This window comes from Geotrypetes seraphini, chromosome 1 (genome assembly GCF_902459505.1).
Source record: "Geotrypetes seraphini chromosome 1, aGeoSer1.1, whole genome shotgun sequence".
Classification (NCBI taxonomy): domain Eukaryota; kingdom Metazoa; phylum Chordata; class Amphibia; order Gymnophiona; family Dermophiidae; genus Geotrypetes; species Geotrypetes seraphini.
The window spans coordinates 292,078,025-292,095,550 of NC_047084.1; positions in this window are offsets into that span (position 1 = coordinate 292,078,025).

Genomic DNA, 17,526 nt, shown 5'->3' on the forward strand with positions numbered 1-17,526 from the left:
ACAATTTTTGAGTGATTTGTAGGTGATTTCAGCAGCAGAGCAGTATTTTAGTGACCAAGAAATCAGAGTATTTTTTGGAAGGGTTACAGAAACTTCAGACACGATGTGCCAAATGTGTTGAACTTAGGGGTGAATATGTGGAATAACTTGTAAGTTTCATGGCTCCATGTCATTCCCTTCTTGGTTGGGCTGAGTACCTTTTAGCCCCCCCCCCCCCCCTCATAGTTTTGCTTGGGATCTAGCTAGTTACTTTGGACCTGAGATTCATGGACTTTTGGACTGTCCCAGTATGACAATTCTTATGTTCTTATGTGAGCCAAGTATAGGACAGTCAAGCCATTGTGACATCACTGACGAGTTTCTCTCATAGGCATTGGTAGAAAGAGGCATTATGACATCACGCTCTGGAATGTTGCTACTATTTGGGTTTTTGCTAGGTACTTGGGACCTGGGTTGACCACTGTTGGACACAGGATAATGGGCTTGATGGATTTTTGGTCTGTCCCAGTATGGCAATTCTTATGTGGCTCCCCTAGGACAGGTTTGGGAACCACTGCTTTAGTGTCTTTACACAGAGCACCTTGGGCATTTGTCTCCCCCTGTCCACTTGAAATCTTTTAGTGATTTTCACAAATTCTTTGCATAGCCTTAGGGTTTCAAAGGCCCTCCCTCCCCCAAGTGAACCATGCATTAGAATTCCTCGCAACATAAACCTTAGCTGCAAAGCTTTTTAATTACTCCGTGACGATTTTGAAATGACACAGATATTTAGGAATGGGAGACATTAGTAGGTGTACAGTGAGGTGAACTTTGATTCACCTACTGTAGCTGGAAAGCAGTCAATTGGAAGGGACAGCACACATCAAAGATGATTGCAAGAGCAGAATTTATAGCACAGATCAGGGTGGACCCAGGTTCATCATGTGCACAGGTTTATTATATGGTCATAACTCATGTCAACTTGCAATAATCTCTGGATGGGCTCAGGTTGGGAGTGTCCTACTGCACATCTTGTTGTTTTCTCACTGACTTTTGAATTGTGGAACTTTCCTCTCCTCTCTGGCTCAGCTTATGCTCTTTGAAGCACTTTTTTTTTTTTTTTTTTTGCCACCAGGAAAACAAATGTTTTGTTATTAGCTCACCAAAGAAACAGCCTCCACATAAATGGGGCATATACAGCCCGATATGGATCCCATTCAGCTTAGGAATGCAAGGAAACTGAGTGTTGAGGTTGGATCTGTTTTTACAGGCCCCAAGACCTATTCAGTAAGGTGGTAATAGCAACAACAACAAAAAAAAAATCCTTGATTTATGGTCAGCCGTTAGCAAGGCTTGTGATGAAATTTGATCCAGCATCCAGTTGGATCTGGTCTCATTCACAGATCTATGCTTCTTTCAAAGTGCCTACTTACTCTTGTACACGAAAGAGACAAATAGGTGAAGAACATGGCCTTAAAGGGGCAGACACCTCCCTGTTGCTAGGCTTACATGTGCCCCTGACAAAAGAACTCGTTGACTTAAAAACCTTAGAACAGCAGCTTAGCCAGAGCTCTTTTTTTTTTAAGAGGGGCCCAAGATGGCTGGGGCCACTAGACATGCAGGTCTGAGTCATACTAATCATACTTTTACTGTCAAATATAGCCTTCTTATGCCCTTAAAAATGTATTTCGTCATCTTGGGTGACACTTTAGATATTTTAAACTCAGTTATTGTTAGCACTTCAGCTCTAAAATAATTTCCTTATGTGAAAGGCTGATCACTAGTGGGGAGAGCCACTAGCTTAACATAGGGCTTCTTTTACTAAACGGCAGTAGAGGTTTCTTTCGCGGGCCAATGAGGTAAATGCTTTGATGCTCATAGGATTCTATGAGCATCAGAGCACTTATCTTGCCAGCGCACGGTAGAAATCTCTACTGCCATTTAGTAAAACCCAGCAATAATAAATCAACGTAATTAATATATAAACATTCTGTAGTATGGATGGTATTGATCATATAACAGCAGCTATGCTGGCAATATACTATTTTATTCAGCAACCAGTGCAAATAAGATCAACAAGGCCGCAACCTGTATAGAAGCTGATATCACCAAAATCATTGGATCTAGTCTTGAGCAGTGAAAACCATTACAGAATTTCACCAACAGGGACACGAGACCAGATGAAAAGGAGAAAGATATAAATTATTCCAAATATCACAAAGGAACAAATACAGTAGACCCCCCACGAATCAGCGGTTCGCAAATCACGGACTCAGTCATTCGCAGTATTTTCTGACTGCCTCTTCTGGTCAGAAAATATAGGGAATGACTGAGTTTGCGAATCAGCCTTCCTCTTCCCCCCACCCCCCACCCCATCAGCCTCTGCACAGTCAAACCACCTGCCAGCCTAAATATTGCTTTTTTGGCACCCGCCGCCACACCTGTAGCCCTCTCCTGCCTCTGATCCGCTCCTAAACCGCATTTGCGGCTTTTCACAATTCACGGGTGCTCCTGGAACGGAACCCCCCGTAAATTTCAGAGTAGTACTGTACCCCAAAAATTATTGAAAAGTTTTCCAAAATTGAGGTTAAATATTCTATATTACCTGAAGGCGACCTCAAATTTGTGTGCTCCAATAATAAACTGCAAGTAACAACAGAAGTCCCAAAACTGCAGAGATATAAAGAAAATGGAAATGAGAGGCATCAATATAAAGCACTGGGTCAGAACACGAAGAATGTCTTTGGAGAATTGGGAAAGAACATTAGTGCAGTTAAAATTCCACTAACCCTTTTGCAGTTAAATTCAATATTTAGGAAATTGACAGGATAATGCATTAACAGGGAAACATATGAGTTACATGTTTTTGAACATCTCTCAGAATATAAAGAGAGAGAAAAAAAGTTATTTTTAATTGATCGACTGCCTATCTAACACTCCCTTTTAGCGCCAGCAAACAGCGGTAACAGCTCCAACGCTCACAGAATTCCTATGATTTGGAGTTGTTACCGCCGTGGCCAGTGCTAAAATAGGTGCTACAGTTTTGTAAAAGGGAGGAGGGTAAATTAATTTGAAGGGGGTTATACCTAAAGATAGAAAAGGTAATTCCAATGAGTAAATGTGGTGCCGCATAGCTGCAAACAATTATGCCAGCTATTGAAGTGGCAGACGTGATCGCAGCTACATGTGGCGGTCCGTTTAATTTCTGGTCTCAAATAATATGATCACGTAAGTCCCTATTATGCTAGACTGCATTGGCTGCCATTTGAGGCCAGAGTGTTTTTTAAAGTTGGGTGTGTTTGTTACAAGGCTCTTTTTGGACTTTTACCCTCTTATTTGGTATCATATCTGAAACTGTTTAATTCAAAAAAACATACCAGAAATTCGGGTATGTTTATTTTCCCTACCCCAAGGGCATGTCATTATAAAACATTCTTTGATAGGACTCTAGAATATCAGGCGGGGAAAGCGAACTCATGGATAAGTCCATTGATTGCTCAGGCTCATTCTTACCCTATATGTAAGAAATTATTAAAACTCATTTATTTGAGAAACAACAATGTTAATTTTTTTTTTTTTTTAATTAAGATTTTAATTATATTTTTTATTAGGTTATGCTTGTAACCTTTCCCTCTAACAAGGTTGTATTTAATTGAGATATTATAGCTGTATGTTTGAAACTGTATAAATTTGGCTTATAGAAGTGTATATGTTACTGTATTTATTAATTGAAATGTTTCTTAATTATATTGTTGTGAACCGCCTAGAACTACTGGCAGGGCGGTATACAATAAATAAATTATTATTATTATTAAGTGGTGCCTTATTCTGATATTCTATAATAGCACTTATCATAAGAATAGCCTTACTGGATCAGACCAATGGTCCATCGAGTCCAGTATCCCGTCTTCAAGAAGGCCAATCCAAGTCACAAGTACCTGGCGAAAACCAAATAGTAATAGCATTCCATGCCACCGATCCAGGGCAAGCAGTGAATTTTCTCATGTCTGTCTCAACAGCAGTTTATGGACTTTTCCTCCAGGAAATTGTTCAAACCCCATTGGCATTCCTTAACTGAATTGCCCCAAAATTGTTTAGCTTAAATTAAACTCAATTAAACCTAGAAAAGGACACCAGGAAATTCAAGAAAGGGATAAAGACTATCCTTTTCTCAGACTACTTCATCTGAAATTATGAAGTTGACAGAGAAAGGAAACTAGAACTTACAGGGATGTATTTAGTTGAAATGGCCAACCTCCTTAAGAGGTATATAAATATAGTGTATAGTAACCTAGCATTATATGTGTATACAGTTTACACTGGATGATTGCTTTGGTAAATGTGTGCATATAAGTAGGATGATCAATGTGCCAATAACATAAGTAGGATGATTGATTATGGCATAATCATACTTGCATTAATAACTCTGTATTGAACACCATGATAGAGCTCCATGTATTTCAGTATAGAGCCCATGTATTGTAACATCTCTACAGAAGCTCATGTAGCGTAACACATACAGAAGCTCATGTAAACCGTTCTGAATTGACTCCCCAGTCATTAGTAGCAGTATAGAAGCTCTCAATAAACATAGACATAAATATCCCTTTACTGAAACACATTAAACAATATCTAATAATCTGGCCTCCCATTTAATGGTCCTGGTTTGAAAATTCTTTCAACAATACTATTTAGGCCTAGTTATTAATCTGCATTAGCTGTTAACACAGAATTTAGGGTGTGTTTGCCTGGCACCTGGGAAATCAGCATATGCTAATTTCTGTTTTAGTTCCCTAGAGGAGAAGGGGGGAAAGGTCATGGAATACAGTTAACAGAGATATAGTTACACATTAAATAATTTTTCCATGCATTGACCCCCTCTTTTATTAAGCTGCACTAGAGGTAATGTAATGAGTAACAAATTATTGTATTGAGTACATGTTTTCCCTTTAATTGTATATGTTCAAAGATTGGGGAGGGGGAGGGATGATTTTTGGTCTTTATATAATTATAAGAAATGTTTAAAAAGAATTTAGTATTGGCTTTTATGTGACTAAAAATTGTTATGGAATGGGGGAGAGGGGAGATAAGTTTTATGATGGATTATTGAAGAATATTAAGTGTTGTATTTAAGTTAAAATGTTATGATTTGATGTCACACTTATTATAAGATTTTAAAATGAATAAAGATTTATATAAAAAAAAAGCTGCACTAGAGGTTTTTAGCACAGGCCAGCGAGGGAAATTGCTCCGACGCTCATATGAGCATCGGTAGAACTACCAGACATCCGGATTTCCCCAGGGGAAATGTCGAGGGGTCCGGACGGCTTTCAAAACCTAGCACTTTATCTGAGCTTTGAAAAGCTTCTTGACAAAATCGTGTTGGGAAGGGGCATCCGCACATGCGCAGATGTAACACAATGGTGTCACGTGCATATGCTTGTGATGTCATTGCGTCGCATCCGCCCATGTGTGGATGCTGTGGGGGGGTGGTGCTAGGGAGTGGAACAGGGCATGACAGAGGCGGAACTGAGCGACTCTAGGGGCGTGGCCATGGGTCCAGATTTTTGCAAAGGAAAATCTGGTAACCCTAAATATCGGAGCATTTACCACGCTGGCCCGTGCTAAAAACCTCTAGCGCAGCTTGATAAAAGGGGCTGTGACTGAATAACAAAATGTTGGGAATGCCCACAACTGTTCAAACAGAGGCTTTGCCGTTACTGTGCATTAATTTTAGTCAGTCTATGGTATTGGCAAAATCTTCCTTCCTTATTGAGTAGAAGGATCCATCCCTTGAAGGGAAAATAGGGCCCCCACAATTACTCAATCCAGGGTAGAATCTTTGTCTTTTGCTACAATCCTTTGCCAGAACCATGCTAGGGGGGGATTAAACATCATTATTAACTTCCAAGTTGCTGCAGCCTCTTCACGGGGAAAAAAAACAGTAAAGGATAACACAGTCTCTGACCTGGAGGAATTAGGAGAGGGAAACTAGACTCAGAGCCTACTAAACTGCTGGACAGCGTCCAACACTGCCTCGAGAGGAGCAAAGAGATGGGAGAGAGACAAGAGGTGCTAAATAATCCAGCAGGAAAGAAGAAATGTACCCAAGGCATTGGAGAAGCTTTCCATACCTTGACACTATATTAGGGGTGTACATTCATTTGAAATGACATGGGAGATGTCAACAAATCATTGCACATGTGCACACTGTCAGGAGAGAGCGCACGCTGTTCTCGTAACAACATTGCTCCCATGGTGACTTAAGGAGGGGGAAAAAGAACAAAATAAACATTGCTTGAAACTACACGGGAAAGGACAAGAAATGACAATTTTCTGGCTACACACCTCTAGACTATATATAGCTAACGAGACTAAGGAAGAAGTTTACACGGAAACCGTAAGTACTTCATATCACCATAACTATCTTTACTAAAGTATACAAGGAACTGAAAATAGTTGGAGATTTTACCCTGCTGGCTATCCAAGTTTTAATGAATCCTTCATTATTGGAAGCAAATCCGTACTGCCTAGGCTGCTTTTATTGGTTGAAAGACAGAGTGGATGAGTGGATACTGTGTCAGCCAACCTTCTGGTATTGCAAGCCCTGGCTCTGTTTTCAAATCAATCCAATATAAATATATGTGTGTAGCCCACTGATGCTCTACTTCCAGAAAGGGTTACATTTTTCTCCAATTGTCTAGAGCCAGAAGCCTACTCTTTCCCTACTTTTCCTCAAGTATACCATACCAAAAATAGGGCAAATAATTGTCACTGGAAGGCAAAAAACATATAAATACAGAAAACCCCACAGCTTACATCTTAGACATATCTCAAAACCATTTATAACAACATTTAAAAAAACGTTGTGCTCATAACAGTTGAGAGACAACCCTAAATTCAAAAGATTCAAGGCTATGGGACTGTGCCCCTGTAGCAGGTTTCTGGGCGACCATTTATCATTTTTTGGGCAAAATCATGTGACAATCTCCTGTTCCTTTAGAAGTCCTATTTGGGAAACTCTCTCATAGTTTCACTTTTGAAAGGTCCAGGCCTTTTAATTCAAAAAGCATGTATTGTCAGGAAAAAATGTGTAATGCAACAGTGGGTTCAGTCTGTTCCTTCATCATTTTGACAATGGAAGAACCCAATGCACCAGCTACTGATATGGGAGGCCATGGTTGCTTGCTTAACATATAAACAGAAAAAGAGGTTTTGGTCAATCTAGGAGCCCTATATTATGGACCTTTCCACTTGTGCACTGAGCTTGGTTCTTAACCATGCCAACTTATGACAGCATACCCCATTTTCTTGCCCCCTCCTCCCCCAAGCATTATTGTGTATCTCATCCAAGTATGAATGGTAAGGGGAGGGAAAGTGGTTGGGTTGGTTGGGAGGTAGATGATAGATCCTCTTCCAGGGTCTATAAGAATACAGGACCTTGGTAGGGTTTGGTTCTAGTGAGTACATTTGGGAAGTCAAGAGGGTGGGGGGGGGCGGGGAGATAATTAGTTTATATGCTATTAATAATTTGATGATAGATGAAGTGTATTGTCATGTAGAACTGCAAGACTGTTTCCTGAATTTATGTTGATACTCTCTTTTTTCTGGATTTGTTGTCTGTTATCATCAATAAAATGGTTTGAAAGTGAAAAAGATTCAAGGCATCAGCTCTCTCATAAATATAATCATAACACTCAACAAATGATTGCAATGGATATTCAAAATATTTGGAAATGTAGATTCTGAAATGGTTCAAAGCACTTATACATTTCTTACAACCAAGGTAGCTTTCATAGTTTATTAAGAACACTTATCTAAAGTATGTTCTGACATTCCTTAATCCAAATAAAAAAGAGTCCCAACATGGTCCATGTGTCCTGCTTCCTCAGCGAACCAAAATTAAAATAGTCTCATATACAGTCTCAGAATCCTTTGACTTCACATAACATATAACCAGGTTTTGAATTTCTTAAATGAGGGCTCAGTACAGATGTATTCTGGCACTGAATTGCACAGATGTGGCCAAAGACGGCTCATTTGCATAAAAGACATCTGAGCTGGCCTAAGCTGCCCCTTTCTTTGGTCTGTTGGCATTCTAGCACACCCACTCTCCAGAACTTTGCAAAAATTGTGGTTTGCATTTATTATTATAAAACTTTTTTTATTGGTAAATGGAATAACAACTCACAAGTGGAGAATACAGACAAGGATGATAAACATTTCCAAAAACAATCAAATGAGGACCCCCTCCCCCCAAAGAGGACTGGACTCTGATGTCCTCTTCAGGAAGCAAAAAGGCCCAAACTCCCCCCAACTAGCCCAAACCCCCCCCTGAGCCCCCACAACCCCCTCCTCCCCCCACCCCCACAGAAATGTCCCAGGTCAGACAGGTGGTGCAGAGTACAGTTGCAATCTATTCACAATTTGACTACGACTGCGTGGGGGCAGACAGTCCAAGTAAGGAGACCAAGTGCAGATAAAATCACGGCTCTTACGAGCAGAGGAACATGCCAGCCGGGCCTCCCAACACACCAACTCATGTAATTTATTTCTCCAATACCAAATGGAGGGAGGCACGTCGGCCAGCCAATGGGTTTGCATTTAATTACTCACCTTTACACACCTATTCTCAGAGAGGTCTTAGGGCCAGATTCTCAAAAGTCACCGTGTCTTTAATGATAGTTGCTAAACCAGTTCCAGCCGGTTTAGCATAGTAACATAGTAGATGACGGCAGATAAAGACCCGAATGGTCCATCCAGTCTGCCCAATCTGATTCAATTTAAAGTTTTACAAATTTTTTTTTCTTCTTAGCTATTTCTGGGCAAGAATCCAAAGCTCTACCCGGTACTGTGCTTGGATTCCAACTGCTGAAATCTCTGTCAAAACCTACTCCAGCTCATCTACACCCTCCCAGCCATTGAAGCCCTCTCCAGCCCATCTTCCCCCAAACAGCCATATACAGACACCGACTGTGCAAGTCTGCCCAGTACTGGCCTTAGTTCAATATTTAATATTATTTTCTGATTCTAGATCCTCTGTGTTCATCCCACGCTTCTTTGAACTCAGTCACCATTTTCCTCTCCACCACCTCTCTCAGGAGCGTATTCCAGGCATCTACCACCCTCTCTGTAAAGTAGAATTTCCTAACATTGCTTTTGAATCTACTACCCCTCAACCTCAAATACTCAGAACAGCTCACCGTGGTCTTTTCCAAGCTTCCTAGCAGCCTCTGACTCCACCAAACAAATGTAGTACAACGAGGTTATTAGTATTAACATGGTATTACAATGAGGTAATTAATATTAAAACAAGCAGTCCAGGCGATTCTCTATCATCGCTGGGTGATTCTCCAAACAAAGCACTAGGTTTTAATGGCCCCAAATCACCAACTGTGAAAAGCACATCTCAGGCATGTGTATCTGGATGTGGCTCATGATAAAAATTAAAAGAACACATACTATTAACGTAAATTATAGTAATGGGTAAAAAATTTCAAAAGCATGTTTCTCTAGCGTATAAATTAGAGGCATGTCTCAAACACGTGTATTAAAGGCACATCTTATGCACACGCTCATTGGAAGCTGTTGATTGACCTTCTACTCCCCTTCATCTAATAACACTGGCATGCCTATGATTGACACAATGACGTATTGTTTGCTGGTACTTTACCCCTCCTCCTATCCACCCATGCCATCCATATCCTATGATATGCGTGCCTACAGCGTAACTTTTCCCGGCACATGTGCATATTTATACCTCTTTCCATGTCTATTCTGCGTATGTGCCGACCGCTATTGCCAGCGAAATTAGGTGACCCTCCACAGACTTCATTTACATGCAAGGTCCTTTGAGAATCACTCGTCTTTTCTGAATCATTAGATGTATAGTCACTAGAGGTATCCAGCAGATTTTACCAGTGAGTTTTTGTGAGTCGGGCCCTTAGTATCTAAGTTAACACTTGGGATGATGGAAAGCAAACTGTCTTGCCAAGGTCACAAAATGTGTCAATGGCAGAAGAAGGATTGAACCCTGGAATGACATGGGGCTCAAATTTTTCCCTGTCCCTGCAGAAACTCATTTTCCCGTCCCATCCCCGTGAGTTCTTTTCCTGTCCCTCCCCCATTCTTGCAAGCTCTGTCCTCATCTGCACAAGCCTCAAACACTTTAAAATCATATGTTTGAGGCTTATGCAGTTAAGGCAGAGCTTACAGGAATGGGGCAGCGACAGCATCAAAACTCATGGGGATCGGATGGGGAAATTGAGTTCCTGCAGGGACAGGAACAAATTTGTCCCCATATCATTCTCTATCCTGGCTTCCTTAGTTTTCAGCCTATTGTTCTGGACACTAATCTTTACTAAGAACAAAAATTAAAACAAAAACAAAAGCAGCGCCCATGGAAGGTTAACTCCCTGCACTTTAGTAAGACATGGACTTTTTTTTTTAAATTAATTTGAATTACATTTGTTCTACTCTTCAATCTTGGATCCAATAATTTTGAGGACTATTGTGAGATCAGCTAGGATATTATTATTTTATTTATCCATTATTATTTTTCAATTGAATTATGATTGTGATATATCTTAATTTTGGAATTTCAGTTTAGTATGTTGTTTGACCTCACTTTACTGTACAAGATGTATATGCTTGGTGATATTGTAAAATTCTATAAATAAATAATAATAATAATAAAAAAAAAACAAAAAATGAAAAACCCTCCAAAGCCCCTTAAAACTAAATATTATTTCCTAAGTACTTATGGTGGGCAATGGGTTGAGTCACATCTTCAGGTTTCTCTTTTGGTGTTGATGTAAAAAAACCTTTCTCCAATGATGGGTCAGTAAGTCCTATCACTGAGCACTAATAAAGAAATATAAATATACAGAGCACAAGTGCAGCAGGATGTAGTTTTTGAACATTTTCTATACTTTAAACAAACTGGCCACTCTGATTGCGGTATTATCTGAGGAGTCTATGCTTTACTACAGGCACGGCATAAATACGTTAAATGCTGTGTGTTGAGACTACTGGAATCTGCGGTGAATCCCATAGTTTTGTCATCACTTTTAAGTGGGTTTTAAACTAAAAAAAGACTGGGAACTTCTCCCATGTGAGAACATATTTTTTTTTCCATGCGACTTCCTATGGAAATAATTCCTGTTACAGCAATATTTTCTTTGTAAACACGCACAAGTGCTTATTAAATCTGATCCCAAGGACATTCTTTAAAGAGGGAGTCATTGCATCATTGTCAGTCCCCATCTCCCTGCTGTCAATTAATCCCCCTGAATCCTGTCTCTCGAGCGAAACGGCTGTCTGTACAACTAATTTGTGCTATTTGCCTCTGTGCCTGTGCTTGGCAACTAGTCACATTCAACAGTGAGCATTCCACAGTTAAGGATAGCGCAGACAGCCTCAAAGACCCAGCATGCCAGAAGTCCAAGCTATTTCTTTTTCATACCCTTTCATTAAATTAGTTCAACAGTTGGGCTTCTGATCTGTGGCCGTGCTTGGCCAAAACAGCTTAACCAACCAATAGAACCTAACAGACAGCAGTATAGTCATGACTGGGTTGCAGTTCTAACCTTAGAGCTATTATTATCTTTCCTCATCTATTTTTACTTTTTAACTTGGAAAAGAATCAAGTTTGTACATCGGCATATTCGACATTTACTATCTTATCTTCAAAGAATCGACTATACAGATTCCTCGTTGTACACTAATCTCTCCATTCCAGCTGGATAAAGCTCAAGGGCTTAATGCACCCAGTTTGAGTCCGAAAAGAAAACCTTGGTGAATGTCTATTTTGGAAAAGCTGGTAAATACCAAAAATTGCTATTTAAAGCTAGAGTAGAACTTATGTGGGAGGCCAAACAGCACCATCTTGCTCTAGGCCGCAAAATCAGAAACCAGCACTGAGCATGTGTGGACCATGACATCATTTTGAGATAAGTGCAAAAGCTAAAACTACCTCCAGCCTCCATACTGCCTCATATGCATACTGTTTGAAACACTTCTTCAGCTCTGCTTCTTAGGAATCAATAGAGAAAATTCCGGCATCATAAGACCAATAAAGTACAGCTGTGCCAATGTCTTATATCACATGTGTCACTTCAGGCCCTCTGTTATTAAGCTGCTGTAGACGTTTATACCGTGAACACACTATCACACTTTCACAAAATAATGCAATGAATATTGTGAAAGAAAACCCTGCAAGGAACTCCAAAACTTGTTCAGAAACAGGCATGCACGAGTTAATTCAAATGTGAAAAGGAGGAAAAAGCATCAGAAAATGCAGCGCCTGCCAGCACAACAGCGGCTCAAAGGCATAAAAAACCTCTTTTTCAACACATTAAAAATGACTCTGTGCAATGCAGTGAAAGAGAACAAAGATTCCAGATAATAGTACAAAACTACTTATCTCATGTGAAGTATCGGCACACCAACGATGGCCAACGTTTCACAATTCCATGCTGCATCAGGGTGTAACTGCTAGTTGATCCTCCTTGGGGAGCACAAAACAAGCGCTTCTCCCTGACAATGATCTTAAGGGGGTGGGGGTTTCCAACAAGAGGGATTGGGGATGTCTCGGGGAGGGGGGGGAAGTTGGGATTGGGCATGCCTCCTGCCGGGGGATGTATTTGGGTGTTGGCAGGAGGAATTCAGCTCTCCTCCAGACACGGACATTCAAGGGTGTGGGGGCTTCAGGGGCTCCAGTAGGAGGGAGTGGACATCCCTGCTGCTGGTCGTCTTTGGGGGGGGGGGGACAGGTTCCTTGCTGTAGATGCTAAACTGATCGAAGCAGGGAGATTCCTTTGCATTTTGCTGGCCTACATATCAGGGGCCTATCGTGGCCCTAGGAAGATGCCTAGGGCCACCTAAGCTCACCTAAGGCCATTTCTAGGTGAAACCACGCATAGCCTTGGACAAGCTTAGGCAGCCTGCCTTGAGGTGGTGTTGTTTTTTTAATGTGTAACCCAATTGGCTGGTTAGACAGTGGTAGGACAACTACCGCCATCTACAATCGGGACGCCATTTATAGAATTTGCCTCATACTGCCTACATAATAGGTGTTTTGGCCAATCAGAGACTCCCTTAGGTTCCTCCCTAAGGAAGTCCCTGATTGCCTCAGATGCCTCAGGCCCCTCCCAAGGGAGGAGCCCGAGATGCCTGAGCCAATCAGGGCCTTAGGCCCTTCCCTGTGCACTAGGGCGGGGCCTAAGGGTCACATTGCTGACAGCGACCAGCAGAGGAGCAGGAGGGACTGAGCACCCCTCTTGCTCCTGACTTAAAGGTATGGGGAGGGTGACGGCGGGACCCGATGGCAGGAGGGAGCAGGCATCCCTCCTGCCATATCAGTTCACAACAGTGGGGGAGGCAATGGCAGGAGGGAGTGGGCATCCCTCCTGCCATTTTTTTTGGTTCGGGGAGGGACGGGGTGCTTTGTCAGTGGGGGGGAGGGGCTTTTTTTCTTTTTTATTGGGCAAAAAAAGCCCCGGCAGAAGCCCTGACAGCTGTGACAGGAGGCTGTTTCTCCTGTCACTACTGTCAGATCTCTGCGGGATTGCTCACTGAGGGATTGAATCGGTGAGTTTGTATGCGAATGATTTCCACCTCCGTGCATATCATTTGCATGCAAACTTGATAGTGAATCAATTGCTGTTTGAAAATCCACCAGAGAATTGGCCAACAGCAATTGAGTCACTATCTTTAGTGAATCTGGGCCTTTGTTATTTTATTTTGTTTACACCACCAGTGTGGGGTTGGAGTTGTAACCCTATGTAATGTTATATTGTAACACTGTGAATGTTAAACTGTAACACGTTCTGAGCTCTCTGGGGAGGACAAACTATAAAAATTAATTAATTAATTAAATTACCGGTACTTAAAATATTTTTATATTGGGGGGTGTTTAAAAATGATCTGCCCCGAGTGTCACATACCCTAGGTACACCACTGGTTGGTTGATATTGTGTAGTTGTCCATTCTCATTCTCACTTAAATGGAATTCCTCATTCTATTTTTTTTGGCCCCTTCTTTTTTGGAATAATGTCCCCAAAATGTTAAGATTACAGCAATCTTTTACTAATCTTTTTATTTTATTTTTGTAATTATTAGATATACCATTACAAAGAAAAAAAAAAACTGTGATAATTGAAATAAAGAAACTTATCTCTTCAATATATAAGGAAAAAAAAAATTTGTTGATAGAGAATGGATATAAGGTCCTCTTTCGTTGGTACTATACCCCTCAGGTTGTGGCACGCTGGCAGGGGGGTGGGAGTGATCTTTGCTGGAGGGGCTGTGGGGAGGTGGGTACCTACTTCCATATGTGGTGGCAATGTGGGAAGGTGTGTGGGTTCTGGACTGGGGTTTTCTCTCGAGTGTCCCAGATCCTGGATATCCAGATTCCGGTTGATTGGCGTCATGCCTTGTTGTTCTGGCATCAATTGGATCTAGCTTGGGGGGATTCTCTGTTTTGCAAGTTGGCATTCACTGCTGCTAGACTGGCAATAGCCTCCTTGTGGAATCAACCGCACCCTCCCACATGGGACATGGTGGAACAACGCTTGCTTAATTGGCAGCTTCTTTACCATTTAACGGCCCTACGGCATGGCAAACTCCATGGCTATGCTCACATTTGGCATAGATTTCGGGCTTCTGTGGGGGTTTGTGGCAGGGGTGGAGGGGGGTTCTGAGTTGAGCTTGGGGCTGGACTGGAAAGACTGGGATTAGGGGAACCCTATAATCATCTTTCTCTTCCACTTTTTGCTTATGTATAAAATCGGATGATTCTCAACCTTTTGGGTGCTGTAGGTATGGTGTTTTGTCCCTGGGGGGAGGGGGAGGGGGGTATTGGCTGCGTTCTGGTGGGTGGTTTTTGTTGTTTTAGTTGGACTGTGGGGATTGCACATGTCTCTGCTCTTGGCTACACTTCGGGCGTTTTCTGGAGTGTGGTGTATTGCTTGTTGTTTTCTTGTTGTTGCATCTCCTATGGATATGTAATGTTTGCTGTGTTTATTTTAATAAAAGCTTTTATTTTAAAAAAAATATATATATAAGGAAAAACATTACATTAACATTTTATCCATAATCTAGGAAGATTCAAGAACAGGAAACAAAACAAAGTAATATATAATAAATTTAGACACGTCCTTCCAGCTCATTTCATCAAGCAGACCCCAGTGGTTTCTGGAACAGTTACTTGGAACCTTAATTCTTCTCTAGCCACAAGAAATTCAATTAGTTGCTTAGGTTCAAAAAACATTTTTAAAAAATCTATTTTCAGATTGTAGCACACAAGAACAAGGAAAATATAAATTAAACTAATTTGTTCAAGCTAGCTTATAAGAAAGAAATGGTAGACTAGGATGTCATTGAAAGATTGCTGCCCTTTGAATTGTAAAGTTTCTGTTGTCTGTTGAATTTTGTTGTTTTTATATGTTTATTTACTGTAAATCATTCTGTTACCGAACTGAAGAGCAGTATAGCAAATCTGAAGGAAACAATATACTCATATTTCAGAAATGTGGGGAGCAGGGATTGGAAAAATACAACGGGCCATACAGTGCTAATACTCCCAGTCACACTTGTGTAACTCTTTCAAGAAAGTACACATTCTTAGATACATGGCAGAGTACTTCAGTTCTTTTGCTGTAGTGATATAAACAAAAATAAATGCTGAGTTTTACTAAACTACAGTAGAGTTTCTTACTATGGACCAGTGAGTTAAATGCTCTGACGCTCATAGAAACTGAATGAGTGTTGAAGCATTTACCTCACTGGCCTGTGGTTTAGTAAAAGGAGCCCAAAGTTATTATACAGGCAGGGACAATGGATCATCAGTTTCACTTTTGTCTGTTTTGGTGTTCTCCTATCTTTAGTGGAACTTAGTGGTCTCCCCTTTGGGTATCTCCTTTGACAATGCAAAGATATCAGGTGTTCTAAGTCAATGTTTCTCAAGTCGGTCCTGGAGCACCCCCTTGCCAGTCAGGCTATCCATATTGAATTTGCATGAACTTGAATTGCATACACTGCCTCCACTATATGCAAATTTCTTTCATGCATATTCATTGTGGATATCTTGAAAACCTGACTGGCAAGGGGGTACTCCAGGACCGAGTTGAGAAACACTGCTCTAAGCAAACCTTCACCCTTTGTGATTCCCCCTCTACATTGGTTAACCTTCATGCCCCTAGGCACAGCTGTGATTTAGATTGAATGCAACAATTATAATTACATCATCATATGTTTCAAAGTTTGATAGATAGATAAATGGGGGAAACTGCCAAAGCCAATGGGTAAAAAGCTATTTATCAATATAACTGGGCTATTTGAACATTATCCAGCCTGCCTGCATGTAAACAGCTATTTGAGTTCATGGTGGTCTTAGGATGTACTATTTTGCACTGACAACGGCTGCTCTTTTGCATCCCCTTGTGATTACCTAGTCTGCCTAATGGCTATGTTGGCCTTGACTACAGGTTTATGATGTTACTTCAAATCTATGTATGTGCCAGTTCATTTCTATGCACATACGAGTATGTCAATTTTATTTTCTAAAATATTAAAATTTCTTCCTAAACTTAACCTCAGAAACACTTGCTCCATAAATAGATATCATGAAAAAAAATTCCCACAATATCGTAGAGGGTGATGAATCAGAGGAAACGTGTAATGAAAGTCAATCTATCATAATAAAACCCTTAGTGTGCATGCGGACTTTAATCTCCATGCCTCTGTGCGTCGTGCTTCCGTGCCACGCATGCGTAGTACAATAATTCTCCTGCCACCGATCACCCGTGCCTGCCTCAGCTGATTTCCTGCCTTCTGCACGATCTCCAACTCCAGCTAACTTCCTGCCTTGTGCCTACGCTGCCGGGAAGCCTCTTCTTTTCACCCCCGGACAAGCAGCGGCAGGATCCATGGGGCATTTGCTAGGCTGGCCCACTTGGATAATGTGAGGTGGGCCGGCCAAGCAAAAGCTCTGAGGCTGTCCAGGCTAGCAGATGCTAGACAGGGGGATCAGGGAAGGGAGAAGGAGTACTACTGGGCAGGGGAAGGTAAAAGGAAGGGAGAAGGGCTACTGCTGGACAGGTGGATCAAGGAAGGGGTGCTGCTGGATAGGGGGAGGTAAAAGGAAGGGAGAAGAACTAATGCTGGACAGGGGGAGCAGGGAAGGGGTGCTGCTGGACAGGGGGGAGGTAAAAGGAAGGGAGAAGGGCTACTGCTGGACAGGGGGAGCAGGGAAGGGGTGCTGCTGGACAGGGGGGAGGTAAAAGGAAGGGAGAAGGGCTACTGCTGGACAGGGGGAGCAGGGAAGGGGTGCTGCTTAACAGGGGGGAGGTAAAAAGAAGGAAGAAGAACTACTACTAGACAGGGGAGCAGGGAAGGGGTACTGCTGGACAGGGGGGAGGGAGAAGGGCTACTGCTGGACTGGGGGAGCTGGAAGCAAAGAAGGAAAGAAAGAAATGCCTCAGTGCCCCATTGTGCTAAAAGTTTACACATCTATTCTAGCACCCGTTAATGTAACGGGCTTAAACA